Below are 17,346 nucleotides of genomic sequence, written 5' to 3'. Positions count from 1 at the left end.
TCTCCATGCATACGGGTTAAGTGGGATACCCTGGTATCATAAAAATAGAAAAAAGTGAACAATTCGGGAAACCGCTGATTATTTTTTAATTATTAATATTATTCGAATAAAATTTTGTACGCTTCTGGCGCGTTATACAAGTTTGACAGTGGCGTAAAAGGGACAGGTTGGTGTTCCAGGAATTGAGAGCTGTTTATTTATCTTCGTCTCGATCGCCTCCGAGTACGTCGGGGACGAGAGTGAGGAACAGTGAAAGCGAATGAGATACAGTTAAAATGGTGGGGATAACTGCCACGCCGTGAAGAGGGACAGAAACTTGTACCTCGAAGGGGAACGTCACTGCGTCAGAGATGGACAGAATTCTATTCGAATAATAGATTACTAATAAAAGAACTGTGTACGATGATTTATTCGAAATATTTATGACGAATTAGGGATTAAAAGAAACAAGCAGTACACGCAGAAAAATCAGGATTATTTTTTAAGCGCAGTCTCAATGAAGTATAAAAATCGTAAACTCAGAGAAACAAAAGAATATACATAGACAATGGTCTCGTCAAAATAATGAAGCTTAAAGACTACCCTCGGTAATGAGCAGACAACACAGGCAACACCTGTTTATCTTTTATTCGTGTTTTGAAAATGGTATGCAGAAACGAATTTTGCATATCTGTGACATAAACCCAATCGAAGAATGGCCGACAGCTATTCGACGGATAATGTGAATCCGCCTTGCAACTCGAGACTTCACTAGAAACGACCGAGACGGTGTGAGTTAGGTAGAAAATGGTGGCTCTCGTCCCTGGAATCTTCTCCCTATATCCAAGTCGATTCTTTTATTTGCTTGATCTTAAATACATGTATTTCTTGTGTCCGATCACGTGTAAAGAAAATAGTTTCCTCATCTCGATTATCCTAAACAGCTCAATTATTTTTTGCCTGAGGTGATCATTTTTTTGATCGAGAAGAAATGTTTTAAGGTTAGATAAATTTATTTAGTAGAATCTACATTTTCTATACTAATCTACATATCATATATTGCAATTGTCGGGAATAAAATATGGTTAAAATTGTGTTTGAGAGACGAATAACAAAAATGGCACAATCATATATTTTCACAAAACAGAAAAAATATATTTATAAATTAACAATATTCGGTGGTTAAGTGTGTTAACACATTTGCAGCCGCTGAGTTTGACACGACCTCTATAGTTAGTATACTATGTTATTGTGTAAACATAGAAATTATTAAATTCATAAACTCGCGATATATTCAAATTCAGCTTTTAAACTTCGTTAAGTAAATGTATTTTTAAAAACTGAAATTAATAAAACACTTTCACACGAAAATAACACGTAGTTTTAATTGGATTATGAACTGTAAAAGAAAGTCGTCCGACGGTATGGTATTCATATAATACTTTCATTCAGGGAAAGTTCTTGTCTATGATTATATACCGTATTGAATTCAATGTTATAAAACTTATTTATCTAATTGTAATTAATTTGGAATCAATTTATTGTCAGACAGTTTCTAGAATCGCGAAGACGTAAATATATGTTTAATAACCTGCAAAAATGAGAAGAACATAGTATTACGCCGGGCAACAAACAACTACATACATATTAAGAAAAGACGTGATGTTACGTCAGCAGCTGCGAACGTGTTGAGTTAATTCGCACTGACATTATAAATACAGTTTTATTCGAGATATTTTCTCAGCGTGAAAGCTGAATAAAGTGTACAAGTATAGACATCGGGAAGAAATGTTGATAAAATATTTTTTACTGTGATTTTTTAAAATAATCCCGAATTCGACAAGAACACTTTTTCTGTTTGCAACCGAGAGGTCACCTGCGGTAACCATCTAGTGCCACAGAGACGAACTAGAGGATTCGATCGTTACTGATTTACCTACATTAAGTGTTTGGTCGAGGTTCATACGCTCGAGCCCCACCCTGAATGTTATTTTTGGGACACCATACAACATAACCGTTTTAAAATTCATTCGATCGATTATTGACATTGAACGTAACATTCTAACAATATTATTTATAAAACGAAACAAGTATTGAGATTAATAATTACGTTTCGTGCATAATCGTTTTCGACCAAATGCAGATCATCTTTGAATGTAAAATAATGTTAAATTAAAAAAGTATAGGTTCTAAAAGCATCCATGTTTTCATTGACAGTAACAATTATATTTCGTTTTTGACCAAATACAGATTATCTCCAGATGTAAAATAACGTTAAATTAACATTTTAAAATAAATATTCTTTATCTTCTTTTTTTTTGAAGAAAAAAGAAATTGTTTTTTTACGTTAACCAATGTAATCCATCATAATTGAGTTATTATTAATGTATGGAGACAGAAAATAAAACACAGTTATTAATGGACACGTGGTGTTTGCATGCTAAATAATCTGTTCCTTGTTTGAAACACGTTCTAAGTAATCAAAATGTTTAAATAGAAAATCAAAATTTGTTTTCATAATTTCGTATAAATTACCACTGATGAAAATATTTACGTATAAACTATAATTGTTAATGTCAACGAAAACAAGATCTTTATTTTTTTTTGGTTCTTAAAAATAAAAGTAACAAACTTATTACTGACTTTGAAATACTATTGAAGATGAACAATATCTATTTAGCTTTTATTAGAAATATTTTTAAAGTAATATTGTTTTTACTCTCGGTGTTTTTGCAGAAATAAGCACTAATGGTGTTTTTTTTTTATATTGTATCATGTTGACCAGAAAGTATAGCCTCGAGATTTGTCAAAAGTTTCGAATCTCATCGCCAGATAAATAATCAAAACATCGAGATTTGATTATTAAATTAACTTTTAACTTGTATTTAGGTTTGTACTGTTCTCTGTTATTTTATCGTTGACCAATAGGCCACTAAAAGGGATCGTCAGAACGAGATTTCGTTATGTAACGATTAGGAGGAGTATTTTTAACTATTTAATACCAATACACGCGCAAGACAACTCACAGATTACCGGTTCAAGTTGTAATCGTGTCAATAGATATATTTTCTTTTACAATTTTCTTTTTATACGATTGTTTATTAAGGATATTAGTAGGATGACTTCAAGAACTAATTCAGTATTAAAATACTGGTAAATGGCGAAAAATCACTTAAAAATTATCTTCAGAAGTCAAAGGACTGATAAACTGTATCCCTGCTTAATTTCTGAGAAGTAATATAATGCGTTTCATTAAATTTAGGTTTGTACAACTGTTTTCATAATTTCAATCAACATTTTGTACGTATAAAATATAATAGATTTGTCTTAGTATTTATTTTTGGACATTGTTTTTGAAACATCATAAATGTGACATGACAATCGAAGTATTAAAAATGGTAGACCGCGTGTTAATAGAAATGTTATACCTTTATTGGGTAGGTCAAAAAATGGCGGGTCATTCCAAATTTTCTATTTATGAAGAAATTATGATAATTACGAATTTGGTCATCATCGAAAAATGAACATTTTTAAACGTTCTCTTTTGTAATTTTATTTATTAAATTTGAAAATGAAAATATTTTTTACCGGAAATGAAATCCATAATCATTTAATTCCGAAAAAGTCTGAAAATCATTGAAAAATGAACATTTTTAAACGTTTTCTTTTGTAATTTTATTTACTAAATTTGAAAATGAAAATATTTTTAACGCATGCAATATGGGTATCATTTAACTCTGCTTGACGTGCTGAATACAAAAATGAACAAACTTTTCACCATTAAATAACTTCGAGGACTATACGCAACAAAAGTTCACTGAAAAAAATCAACTGTTAAATTGATGAAATCCATACTGTTCTGTCACGTATAGATTACATGAATCGTGATCGAGTATAGGTACGACAATTTCAATTTTGATATGTTCAAAATGTGTGTATCTATCTGAAGATGATTTATAATTGAAGGAGGAGTAGCCTCCATGAAAACAAAAAATAGATACAAACAAACTTTCAATAGTATTTAATAAATTTACCAAAAAATGAATGAGTGAGCTACAACGAACAACGACACCTAAAAAATAAAAGATATTCACATTAATTTATCTGAAAAGCATAGCTACAAATTGTATACCGTTCGAATTGAATTGAAGTTCACGCGGAAGAGAAAAAATCTATTTCTTACCGAATACAAATTCACGCTAGTGAAATCACAGACAAATAGGCATGTCAAATTTACACTAATTTTGGAAAGAATGAATCCCGGTTCAGAGTTGAGTCCAGCAAAAAATTCTTCCACATTCGGATTCAACTGCACACGAACAACCCGGAATCAAAACATTTTTCGACGATGGTCATATTGACAAAAATTATCAAGTGTTTGACAATCGTAACTCTCTATTAAGATATCGCGTTTTTAAAATTAATGTAAATTTGACATATTTGACATATTTGATAATATCTGTAATTTCGTTCGTGAGAATTTTATTCTATTCAAAGTTATTTCTTTTCGTGCACGAATTTCAATTTATTTTTAATTTACTATAAATAACAACAAAATAATATCATCTTCCGTTTAAAAAAATTACTCGAATGCCCCCTCCCATTTTTCTAACAGTCAACCCCACAAGAATTTGTTGCGATCCTGGACTATTCATTTAACACGTTGACTGCCAGTCTAAAATCCTAAAATTGTTTACGAGACAAAAACTTTGATATTTTAGACAATTGCAAACTATACAGGGTGTTCGGTCACCCGTGGGAAAAATTTTAATGGGAGATTCTGAGGGCCAAAATAAGACGAAAATCAAGAATATCAATTTGTTGATTGAGGCTTCGTTAAAAAGTTATTAACAATTAAATTCAAAAATTTCAAATCGTTCTGGAAAAATTATTTTCGATTGCGGAGGTCGATTGCAATCATTTTTGGTGAATAGACACACCCCCGAAATCCTAGACACTTTCGAGAAAAAAATTCAAGTAGGTGAACAAAGTCGACAAAATTAAAAAATTTCAAATCGTTCTAGAAAAATTATTTTCGGTTGCGGAGGTCGATTGCAATCATTTTTGGTGAATAGACACACCTCCGAAATCCTACGCACTTTCGAGAAAAAAATTCTTTACCGAAAATATACTATGCGACCGGAAATATTTCTGTAACTTTTTGACGACGCCTCAATCAACAAATTAGTTTCCTTGATTTTCGTCTTATTTTGGCCTCCAAAATCTCCCATTAAAATTTTTCCCAAGGGTGGCCGAACATCCTGTATAACTTAAAAGTAGTATTCGTAATTCTCGCTAAAAGTTACGAAGCCTATTAAAATTTATTTTCTTTAACGTTTCAACTTGAGAATTAATTGTTTTAGTTTCCTCGGTTAAAAGTTCTGATGTTGTGGCAGTTAAAGTGTTTAAAAAAAAAAAAAAAAGTAAAATCCATATCTTTATTGGTTCCTGAAAAAATAGTTTCAAACACTTCATTTGTACCACTTGGTATAACGTTAGATCATAATAAACATATATGTGAAGTTTGTTAAAACAATCGTTGGAAAATGTTGCTACTTTTACGGTACAGTTTCTCCTAAGTTGGGCAACTAAACCTTTTTGGCGTATTTTTGTGACATGTCTGACAACGTCCACTTACACGGTCGTCAATGTATCGTCGAATATCTTTTCATTTACAGTTCGTGACAAATTTGATCGTTTTTTTAATTCTCAATGGTATTACTTTCATTAGAGGTATGAAACTCTTGTGATTCTTTCGACGATAGTTGTACGCCCATCGGGTGTAGCTATTGCTAGTAAAAGCAAAAAAAAAATAGAAAAAGAAAAAAGAAAAAGTAACGCCGCGTAGGTTATAGGTGACCCACGGTATGCTAATCGCGCTAGACATATTAATTACGTATCAGTTTGGTGATGTTACGAATTATTTCACAACAATCTTTCTCTTAATAGTGAAAACTACAAGAAGCCTATAAGGAAAGTCCATCGTGGGTCACGACCCATGCGGCACGAGACGTGTTAAGGATAGCCTTCTTACATTACCACTGAGCAACTATTTCGTGCGGCACTTATCTAGAGACACCTTGTATATTATGTACACTACCATCCATAAGTATCCGGACACTTAGGAAATTCAGGTAAATACCGTATTAACGTTTACTATAATGTTAAATATTTTCCAATGAAAGTAATATCGGGTTGAAAGCCTTTTGCATCGTATTGAAAATTGATTTGCGCAATTCAGGTTGTTCGATTACTAATGACAATCCTTTTAGAGAACGATTGTACAGGCCAAGATAAGACGAAGATTAAATGTAACGAAATTCCGTTTTAGGCACTTTTTGGCTGGATTAGCCAAAAAGCAATGTAACAATTTTTAGTACGAAACAATAATCATTCTTTTTATATACAGGGTGTTCGGCCATCCCTAAGAAAAATTTTAATGGGGATTCTAAAGGCCAAAATAAGACGAAAGTCAAGAGTACCAATTTGTTGATGGAAGCTTCGTTAAAAAGTTATTAACAATTAATTTCAAAAATTTCAAATCGTTCTAAAAAAATTATTCTCAGTTGCGCGTGTCAATTATAATCATTTTTGGTGAATAGATGTACCCCCGAAATCCTACCTACTTTCTAGAAAAAAATTCCAGAAGATGTTAAATTTTTTGACGTAAAAAAAAAATTTCAAATCGTCTGGAAAAATTATTTTCGGTTGTGGGGGTCAATTACAATCATTTTTGGTGAATAGACATACCTCCGAAATCTTGCGCATTTTCGATAAAAAAATTCAGTACGAACGAAATTTTAAACGTTAATAACTTTTTAACAAAGCCTCCATCAACAAATTGGTATTCTTGATTTTCGCCTTATTTTGGCCTCTAGAATCCTCCATTAAAATTTTTCCCAGGGGTGGTCGAACACCCTATATAAGAAATTTTATTAATCGTTACGAAGTGTTACGATCATAGAGAATCTTATTGGTACTCGAATATGTCCGTCTGCAAAAGAAATTAAAATGCTATTAACTGTCAGAAAATAATTGTACGCAAGTGCAAAGTAGTCATTGGACCAAAATGTGTTCGACGTGCCTGCCCTAAAATGATTACCATTTGCAACTGAACACCCTGCAATGTCTGATGATGCAGTGACGTATAGAAAAATTAAATGTCCATCTTATCTGTACGCTTTTCTGGGAAATAATGGCTTGTGTTAATCGTGGTAGTCTGGTAATGAGTTTGTTATACGTATCTATTTGAATTTCTCCTTGTCGTTGTCTGTAATTGTGCCCAAACGATCCTTTTCAGATTTTGAGCATTCATTATCTGATTTTTCTATCTAATTCGGTTATGTATGTAGAGCATTCAAGTTCACGCTTGAGACTTGGAAGACCAAAATTAATAACAAGTTAGTTACTACAGGCATGTTATTATTTCTAATAAACTTGATCTTAGATTTAGGTCTTCTTCGGTATAGACGATTACCGTAACGAGAAATTATAGAACGATTAACATCAAATATGCAAGAAAAATTAGGTTAAAAATATAAAAAATTTATCACGCGTCAGTTTACATTAATACAACGAAGTGAGAAAGAACAACATATTTTTATACAAAAAGATTTAAACAGAGGTCGACATAGTTATGGAACTTTTTTAATAGGTTCCATTGGAACTGTTGAAATGAAACTTATGTAATAAAAGTTCTCACATCATAAGTTCCGATAAAAATAAATAAAATGTCGGGTTTGAACAAAAATTTGTCAGAAGTGTACATGCAAGTTTTTCCAACAGGGAAATTAAAAATTATTCTTTTGGAACTTCTTACCAACCAAAATGAAAATATAACCAACACTAAAATATAGAAAAGAAATAATGTACGTTTACTGATTTATAAGTGAACACAAGAATAATTTTTTTTTCGTGTAAAAGTAAATTCTAAAAAAAAATTGCCATAAAAACATAACGGATCAAACGCCAGATTTTAAAATTACATCGTTGATTTTCATTTAATCTAATCTTTTTTACCTTTTATTCGTCCATATGTACATTACTCATTTTCCAGAGTGGTCATATATGATTAGACCAATTAGGAATACAAGCTTATATTTATTTCCATGTAGACACCAAAGGTTACTGATTTTCCACCATTAGGACTCCTTAACAGAGATGAAATACAAAAAATATTTCCTCTTCTGGTGTAAAAATACTTTTTAAACTTGTTTATCTTTTTTTCTTTTATTAGTCTCTAATTTCTTCGTTGTTTATTTCACACGTGCATATGTTTAACTACTTCATTAATGTTACATCTTTTTTTGATTTTATTTGTTATCATTGTGCTAATATTTATTTGCAACTATTTTTAAAAAGTTGATATACATTACACGTATTTGTCATTGTAAATTCATTTTTTATTCCATGGCTTCAACAATGATTTTATCGCTACTGCGCATCCTTATAGATCTGCTTTCAATAACAGAGTACATTTAAGTTTTCGGATGCTTATGGACGGTAGTGTACATATACGTATGCATTTGAGAACTCAATGACACGACGCGACGGCTCGATAGATTGCGGAACCTGCGCAGACGCGCGGAAAATCGAAGAAAACAAGAAAGAAACGCCTAAATTTATTAAACACTTCACGGGTGATACCGTTGCTACGAATTCCTAAAAATACCTTGCAATATTATGGTATAACAAAAGAAAAGAACGTACAAATTCTCGATCGTGATCCACTGTTCTTTATAGCATTCCTAACGTCAGTAGCGTTATTTAAAATTTTATTAGTACGAGAGTTCTTTCGTTATAAACAATTTTGGAACACTGTAGTGCCCGTCACCATTATATTCGAAATTAATTTACCGAACAATACGTGAACGAGTGGAATTATTTCTTATAAAAATAACATCAGTCTATTCTGAAGATACAATATATAGTAAGGGACGACAGATATTTTCTGTGGTTGTGTATTATATATTTCAGGTTTTGTTAGCTAAGAAAATGAAATGGAAGATATTACGTATGTATATACAAAAACAATTTGAACAATTTTTCTTTATTAATAAAGCGCAGAATACAGTTGCATATAAACATAGTTTTGGGAAACGAGTGAGAAGCATGATACCTTGATTTTATGAGAAATAATTAGTTTTAACGCATTGACTGCCACGTCATATTACTATATTTAGAGATGTCCTCGACGTTTACTCTATTTACAACATGACAAATAGAATTTTGATGATTCAGTAGTGTGCCAAAGTTCTAAAGTGTTTCTAACAACAGTAGCGTTGTTTAAAATTTTACGAGTACTACGGTTCTTTCGTTTTAAACGATTCCGAAATACTAAAGTGACGGTCACCGGTGGCCACCACGTGTTAATTGGTATTCAATATTAGTGTACCCAACAATGCGAACGAACGGACATGGCTGCGTCGGATGAACTCTGTCGGTACTGAAATAGCAGGTTTCGCGATTCTGTCATGAAATTCATTGAAAAACGTCGGCTCGCGTACCGTACAATGTTGGCTGGCTCTGGCCCACGGACCGTAGTTTTCCGACCCCCTGATGTAAAGAATCTAAAGTGGCGCCGCCGCACGCTCCGATTTCTAAGCTGGTAACGCCAGGAGACCCATGAGCTCTTTACCTACAACGTTATTTACTTCGTTAGTTCATGTCCGTTCATGAAACTAATATAGGACAACGTCACGGTACAGACGCAGCCACGAATTCAGCCACGGAAAACACATAGTACCTGCGCGGGTATGTACAGGCGAAAATTGAAAATCACGATCCTAAAAGAAATAAGAATCTCGTTGGACAGAATGTCTAATCTTCCTTAGTAACGCACAAGCAATACCTTCGAAGAGTGTCATCTATTGGCCCAGTGTTGGATTTAAATTCTTTTCTAACGTAATATTAATCCAAGCTTTAGAAAACACAGTCAAGAAACAGTCGAGTAGCATTACTCTTGCATCATAGTACTCCTCAGAATTGTTTTCCTCGTTTCCTGGCTGTATGTAATGTTGAATTTCTTTATACATGTTTGATTCACGAGGAGTCGCAGAGAGAAAAACAAGAAACCACGGGGGACATAAGTGATGATAGAGAGGTCGTATTACGTGCTTTGGCGTTTACGATAATACCCTGCTTAACGCCCAGGATACATTCTTGAAATTTGAATCACTGAACGGAGTCGTAAATAGGGATAGGTCGAGCAGACATAGCAAACGTTGCTAAATTTAGAATTGCATCCATATCGGTTTGACGTTCACCTGCTTCTATAATACTGTTTCTGTGCATCTCTTTCACTGCCATTATTTTTTACAGACATTGCGTACGCAGCGTCGGATCGTGGTATTCTCTCGCATAGGCCGTTCTCCCACCTAAAGCTTCGTTCTCATGTGACATAAAGTCACGTCTCTTGATGCCGTGACATTGGATATCGTGACACTTGTAATTATGAAAATTTTAATGTAGCGTTGTTATGACATTTCAATCACAGATGTCGCGTTAAGTTTTATTGATACTTTTTTTCAGTTTCTATTACATTCCGTTACTTTCTATACAAATAATTTCTTTCAAAACGTATTTGAAATCGCATCAGTCAACGCCAACGTAAAGTCGAGACCTGTGTCGCGTGAAAGCGAATACTTAAGTCTGGTTTGTTGGCTGATACAATGAGTTATTTTCAAAATTGTGCTCTGTATTAATATTTAAGTTACATGTGCGTATCATCAGAATTTTAAGAATCTGAAAGGTATTAATTGTAAAGAGCATAGAGTGGTAACGTCAAAAAAAGTAGGTGGTTGGCATTGATAAAAACAATGTCAAGGTTACCTCGCGACAGAGCACCAAGAAGTGATTCATAATCGATACGAATGTGGCTATCCTCGAAGTTAAAATTATTTTAAAATATTAACGCAATTTTTCAATCGCGTCGCTTAAATGGAAGAACGGCCTTGGCCCACAGTAGAATTATTGGATAATACGAGTCCGAATAAAATCCCGAATTATAAGTAAATATTTGTGTAAATCGGAAGATGAAGATAATTTGAAACAATAAAAATAAAACAGTTCGCTCTGCTCATGGTTACATATACAAGGTCACTGTTGGAGATTGATGTGTGCCTCAACAAATCGGTTTTAAAGAAAAGACTGTTGCCATTGATCTTCCACTGTCGGCTACATGAAAGAAACACTTTTTGCGTAACGCACGATTATACCTACATGTATTTAATAGCTGAATACATACATGTGACCACCTAAAAAATAAATTTCTACACCCAGAATAAGTTTTAGGTTTAAAACGATACAAGAAGTTAAGTTATCCAAATATTTTTACATTCAACATTTTATTTCGTGCACATCATTTGAAGTATCACCGGTAAATTAGTCTGTATCATTGTAAAATAACTTTTAGAATAGATACTTTCAATGCACAAACACATACTTGTAGTTTTATTTCTAACAAGATAAACAGAAGTTGGATTGTTGTGAGAATTCTTCATAACAATTAATTTCAAATATAAATATTAGTCAAAAATTAGTTTTAAATATAAATATTGGCCAACAAATTCTTTTTGTATAATACGGTACAATTGTTGTAATAATTCTGATTACATGTTTTAGAACGAGTTTTACTACCTTAAATTCATAGCCAATGAAAATCGAACGTAAACCGAAACTATTCGTATAATTTTCCAAGTCAAAATAAGTATTATATCATTCAGTTAAAAAGCATGTTCTCGCGAACACAAATATTTCTCATGACATCACTGACGTAAAAACCACGGTGCTTTTTGCTTATGAACAACTTTTAGCTTGTTAGTTTCAGTCAGTATTCCATCATATATTAACTGTGGATTTGAAGTGTCAAAAGTGAATTATAGCAATGAGAAAAAGCTTGAAAAGATTTTTATTTTTGGAAATGTATGATCTTCGATAATTTTGAATCGTAGATCGTTAAATTCACCTTAAAATCTATTATCAGAAACTTAAAAAAAAAAATTTATAAAATAGTATGTAAAATAATCAGCTTCATTTTTGCTCATTGCATTTACATAGAATTAAAGCCTTGTTGCTATAAAATAGTCCTAATAAAATTATACAATGTTGTAGAAAGCATTTATCGAAATGCTGGAAGTGTAAAAAAAACTAGTTTTTAAGCTAAACTAAATCTAAAGCTAAACTGAAATCGGTATATTACCATACGGCATTTATTGTTGAAATAAATATTAAATTGGAAATTTAATTTATCAGCGAACAGCAATCCAAAGAGATTTAAAACTGATAACGATAACTTACACGATCGTATATTTTATCGGATGTATAATCGTATTGCGTGGTTTTATGAAATACTAGTTTGAAAAATATCTAGTGTACAGTGTTACAGTGCATGGTGTATGTTTTTAGAAAAAAAGCAAAATAGTTGAAACGTTAGACGACGATTGTACTGTGCTACGAGTGGCGTCTCAACTTGGCAAGATCAGGGAACTCGTCCTTGTAACGTGCAGTGCGCATACGCCATTTACACGGAATATCGGAACGTACCTAACCTTCTCTGAAACGGTGTACACAGAAAACCGCGTGGCGAAACGGCGAGCAGAGCGCAGGCCGAGCAACGAGGCAACGCCGCGTGGCCGACCAGCTGATCGGCCGGCGGCAAGCGGCACCACGAGAGCAGAGGGAGAGAATCGCGCGCGACTAGGCTAATGAGTGTGCGACCTATTGGGAGTTCATTGGAGGAGGCTAAGCCAACGTATGGAGGAGAAAACAGTGGCCGCTTCTACGAAAGAGTGGGGATAGTCATTGCTATGTTGCCGTCACGTCAAACAACCGTGGCTCTTGTTGCCACTGCCGCTCTGTTTTCTACGATCGAATGGCATTGCAAGGTCTAGGAGCCAGACGACGTGCACGTATCCATGTTCTCTTCGCAAATGTTTCTTGCTTCGACGTTCCCTCGATCTCGTTTTCAAATATACTTTTTTTGTTTTTCAATTTAATTTAAATTTATTTTTATAATCGCCGGACATCGTAGACTCGTAACGATCCCTTATTCGCGCGCACGATCATTTTCGAGGGATTTATTTTTCTTTATAAATATTTAGCCCCAAGCATGACGAAACATTTAATCAAGAATAATATTCGAGTTTCGTACATATAAATTGTTTAAAATCACTTTATGTCTCCATCCAAACATTATCGATAGGCTGTATCAATATATCTAGTCTTGTTAAATTTCAAACATTTTTATTACAAACAGAATCAATGAAATTTTAAACTAAAAAAAAATTAATAAGCAACACATTACCTAAATTACATCGAGTTCGTTTAAATCTGATGTTCGACGGTTTGTCACGAATACTATTGTATAGAAGCCATTGCAAAAATGATATGCAAACAAACATTCATTTATGTACATCCGTCACGTACTAGTTAAAGAATCACATCTCGGCGAACCCGACGATTATTCCACCCATCAAACGATGAAAACACTATGCTGATGCGGTGTTGTCACAGCTTCCGAAATATTGCAACGTTGCACCCGTCGTTTTCCCGTCTCGCATCAATATAAAGAACTAGTATTCCGTTGCTCCGTTCAACTGTGTCGTATTCAGAGTGAAAGACGTATTAAATATTCCGATGGCAAGATACTTTCGTGGTTTACTCGACGTTTCGGTTATTTCGTAGTTCCGGCCGTGGTTCGTGAATACATAATTAGAAGTCTAAATTACGATGTGACGTATACACGGTAGAAATACGTAACAAGACGATAGTTATGTGTCGGAATATAAAATTATAGAAACCGACGCAATATAGAGGGAAATTCTACGTGATCGCGAACGTCAGAGATAAGAAGACTTTTCGCAGGAACGTTCTTTAACCACGATCAAGAATTACAATGTAATGTGACATGACGGTGATTTGCGACCAATCGATGGTACTGTTAACGTGCGAAAACATAGTTCGTTACGAATTGTGAAAATCAAGTGCAAATTATACACAAAATCAAGAAACACGTCGAAGAAAGCGACACGACCGCACCATCGGAGTATAGAAACGCGACTACTGAGAAACGCTGTGCGGTTCGACCTAAACCTGACATACTCTCCCGCCTGCCCTCCCGTCCGACCGGTTATGCTCGTCTGTCGAGCCGTCATCTCATACGTACGCTTGGTTCTTTCAATCCCCTCCACTGGGACTATATCTCGCCAATACGCCCTCGCACAGGCTGAAGCACGCGTCGGCACGGCATATTGCAGGAGCGTAACTAGTGGAACCACTGCGAGGGCGCTCTGCGTCCGACTCCGAGACAGGTGCCGTCCTACGTACACGATGCCTTACATGATCGTGCAAATCGGTACAAGATTCTGCTGATTAAAATAGTGTTTCGACTCACACCGGACATACTGCGACGGGCTTATATATTTTCACTGGGTATGTACTCTGTCATTGATGTTATTAAATTATTCGGCTCGTTATCAAATACTTACACGCTTTATCGAAATCTTTTTTCATCAAAATCTTCAACGCCAAGAATTTGATGTTTCCTGAAACACGTTATACAAAACGACAAGGGTATTTCGAACGTAATGGCGCACCGTGAAGGATTTCATGGAGGATTAACAACTTTCGAAATATTTTGAATAATTATATGTAACGCCAAGAAGAAAACAAGAGAAAAATATAATATGCGTAAGATTTTTACGCACGGGCGAGCAATAGAGACGAAAAATCTACAGTGTCGCGATAGTAGGTAATGAAAGTGTTACACGACAGTTTTACATCGTATGTATTGTAATTTCAGTGATATTTAAAAATCTACGCATACAATTTATTAATATCGCGAAAACGTTTCACCGTGGACGTATATTTCGTTCCATTTGACATGATTTAATGACGAATACCGCGAGTTGTATTACATACAGTACGAAGTAACGCCACAGGGCAGACCACCGATCACATACAGGGTATACACACACCCTTTGCACTCCGTAGTGGCACAGCCACACTTCGCCACATCGATTTTACCGGCTTGCTTGCACTCACACTCGGTCGACCCGTTCACTGAAGGAATGTCTCATATGCCTCCCTCCGGCTCCCTTTTCCTCTCCCTTTGCCCCTCCTGACCCTCCCCCTGTAAAACCTCTCCCTCAGTCAGCCAGCTCTCTTTCCAACTTACACGCTGTCCATCCCTCTCCACCATGCTCACTAACCTCTGTTTGCCTTCCTCTTCCCCTCTTTGCTTCCTCTCATGGGTCTCTCGATCTCCCTTAGTTTCTCTCTCGCTCTCTCCCAATTTCTCTCTTTCTCTTTTCTTCTCTGTCTGTTGTGATCGCAGAGCGGTAGCGCCGTCGCAGGGAGATGGATGTTGCACCTTTTGCCGCATCTCGGAATCTCGCGCGTTGCTCATTTGCCGTACATAGGAGTGGTGAGGAAAGAAGAGGAGAGGAAAGGAAAGAGGGAGTGCGAGAGTAAGCGAGAAAGGGAGAAAGAGAAACCTCCGCTAGATAGTAGTTTGCGAGCGGGGCACGGTGGTCGGACAGTTCCAGTTCCGTTTCGATTAGGCGAGTCCACGCCGGGGTTTTTGGCTCGCTTGTGGCCCGTGAAACGTACGCGTAATGACGTTTATCGTGGCCATTGACGGCACTCGGTGCTGCTGGTGCTGTTGCTGTTTACCCGGCGAGCTAACTGCACGCCACTTTTACAAGTGGAACTGCACTGCCGAGGAAGACACGAAGTGAGCCAACTTCGTGTGCGTTCGGAAAAGATAGCTTATGTGCGGCGTTTAAATCGTTCGATACGACTCCATGGTTATGGTCATACCGGAGCCAGATCGTCAGGGTTAGAGGAGTGCACTGTAAAATCCGCATGTCCCGATTCACTGGGTTCGTATATGACACCACTTCGCATGTAACCTCCCTGTAAGCAATGCTTACGCACACTCGCGTAAGCACACAAATACAGACAAGACTGTCTTAAAAGCAAATCGCTGCCGGAGGAACGATTCCCCGGCCCTCTAGCCCAGTTCCGGGCACGGCCATTGATTCATCGATAAGGAAGTTTCCTATCCCTTGTCGGATTTTTGGCACGTTTAAATAAAATACGAACAAGCGATAGGAAACATCCGTATATCATGAATCCTATCTTCAGAATTCATCGTTATGTTCTAATTGATGATACGCGAACACATCAGATTCGTACACGACGATGAATATTTTTCCAATCTATCGTATACAAATTATATATATTTTATTCAGCTTTCTTCTTTCTGTCCTCTTATCTCTTGATCTTTTTGATACCTTTATCCACACAAGAATAAACATGCGCGGCAAACGTCAAGTTAAATCATAGTTTACACGTGCTACTATCATTGTAAGAACCTCCAGATTTGATATCTTATTTAACGATTATGTTCATTGTGTGTATTACTATCGGTGTTTGATTGAATCATTTCTCGTGTGGAATTGATCACGTTTACGTTGTTGAGCAGATTTCTGATATAATTTTAAAATTGCCCATATAGTTTAATATTGATACTCTTATAAACATTGTGTTTACTTCCGTTTCCTCTCCTTCTGACTCCGATAAACGTTTAGATGGTATCGTAACATTTTACCGTTGTACGTGATAAAGTGTACTTACATTCATATTTTTCGCGAACACCTTAATTATATATAGATTACTGCACACAGAAATATTATGTAAGCTATCTATTTACTAAGATATCAAAGTGTAAAACAATTTTGAACGTCCATTGCAACATGTACTCCGTTCTTGTTTAGTTCAAATTATACGACACTGCATTAACATTAATCTAAAATACGAAACATTAGAAAATATTTAATATAACGTTACAAGAATTTACTTTATCTGCCGAACAAATAATACATTAGAATTTTCGTGAAACAATAATAGAATATAAATGCCGCATCGTTCTTTCTATTTTTCTACATTCATGTTTGTACATTTCGGGATACAGTGTTTTGCTTAAATATTAAGCATAAAAATAGTTACTTCCTGTAATAGAAACGCTTTAACGATACGCGTATTGATTACTAGCACAGTCTTACTTTCAAACGTTGCAGGTTAATTGAAACTTAGCAAGTATATAGTAAGTGAAAAAAGAAATAACGTATCCAAACAAACGTGAATATAGCGATAATGTATAAATTACGCGATTGAAGTTTTAAAAACAGAGAACAGAAGTTGCATCAAAAAGGACAAGGAGTCGAGGTGTGCAATTTTTTAAACGATTCATCCATATTTGCAGTGCTTTGCAGTAGCGATGTTTTAATCGCAAACGGCGTGTGCACGTCAGTGACAGAGCGTGGAATTCGAACGTGTGCGTTCCGCCTGGCAAACGCGCAAACG

General features: G+C 35.2%; 1 protein-coding gene across 11 annotated transcripts in view; it reads left to right on the top strand.

Annotated features, from left to right (window-relative positions):
* LOC122400850 (serine/threonine-protein kinase tousled-like 2) overlaps positions 1-17,346 on the top strand; it is an 82,638-nt gene that overhangs the window by 57,027 nt on the left and 8,265 nt on the right. For 3 of the 11 annotated variants that reach the window (XM_043402558.1, XM_043402559.1, XM_043402557.1), the window contains one exon: positions 5,929-6,113. The exons of 6 other annotated variants lie outside the window; for them this stretch is intronic. The gene's annotated coding sequence lies outside the window, so the exon portion shown is untranslated. Of the gene's footprint in view, positions 1-5,928; positions 6,114-14,290; positions 14,410-15,458; positions 15,861-17,346 lie in introns of those variants that run through there. 2 more of the 11 variants (XM_043402560.1, XM_043402561.1) reach the window with 2 other exon arrangements.

This window comes from Colletes gigas, unplaced genomic scaffold (genome assembly GCF_013123115.1).
Source record: "Colletes gigas isolate AHSC1104 unplaced genomic scaffold, ASM1312311v1 Colletes_gigas_Sc00020, whole genome shotgun sequence".
Taxonomy (NCBI): domain Eukaryota; kingdom Metazoa; phylum Arthropoda; class Insecta; order Hymenoptera; family Colletidae; genus Colletes; species Colletes gigas.
Note: the sequence above shows the minus strand (reverse complement) of the source record. Positions and strands in the feature narration are given on the sequence as shown.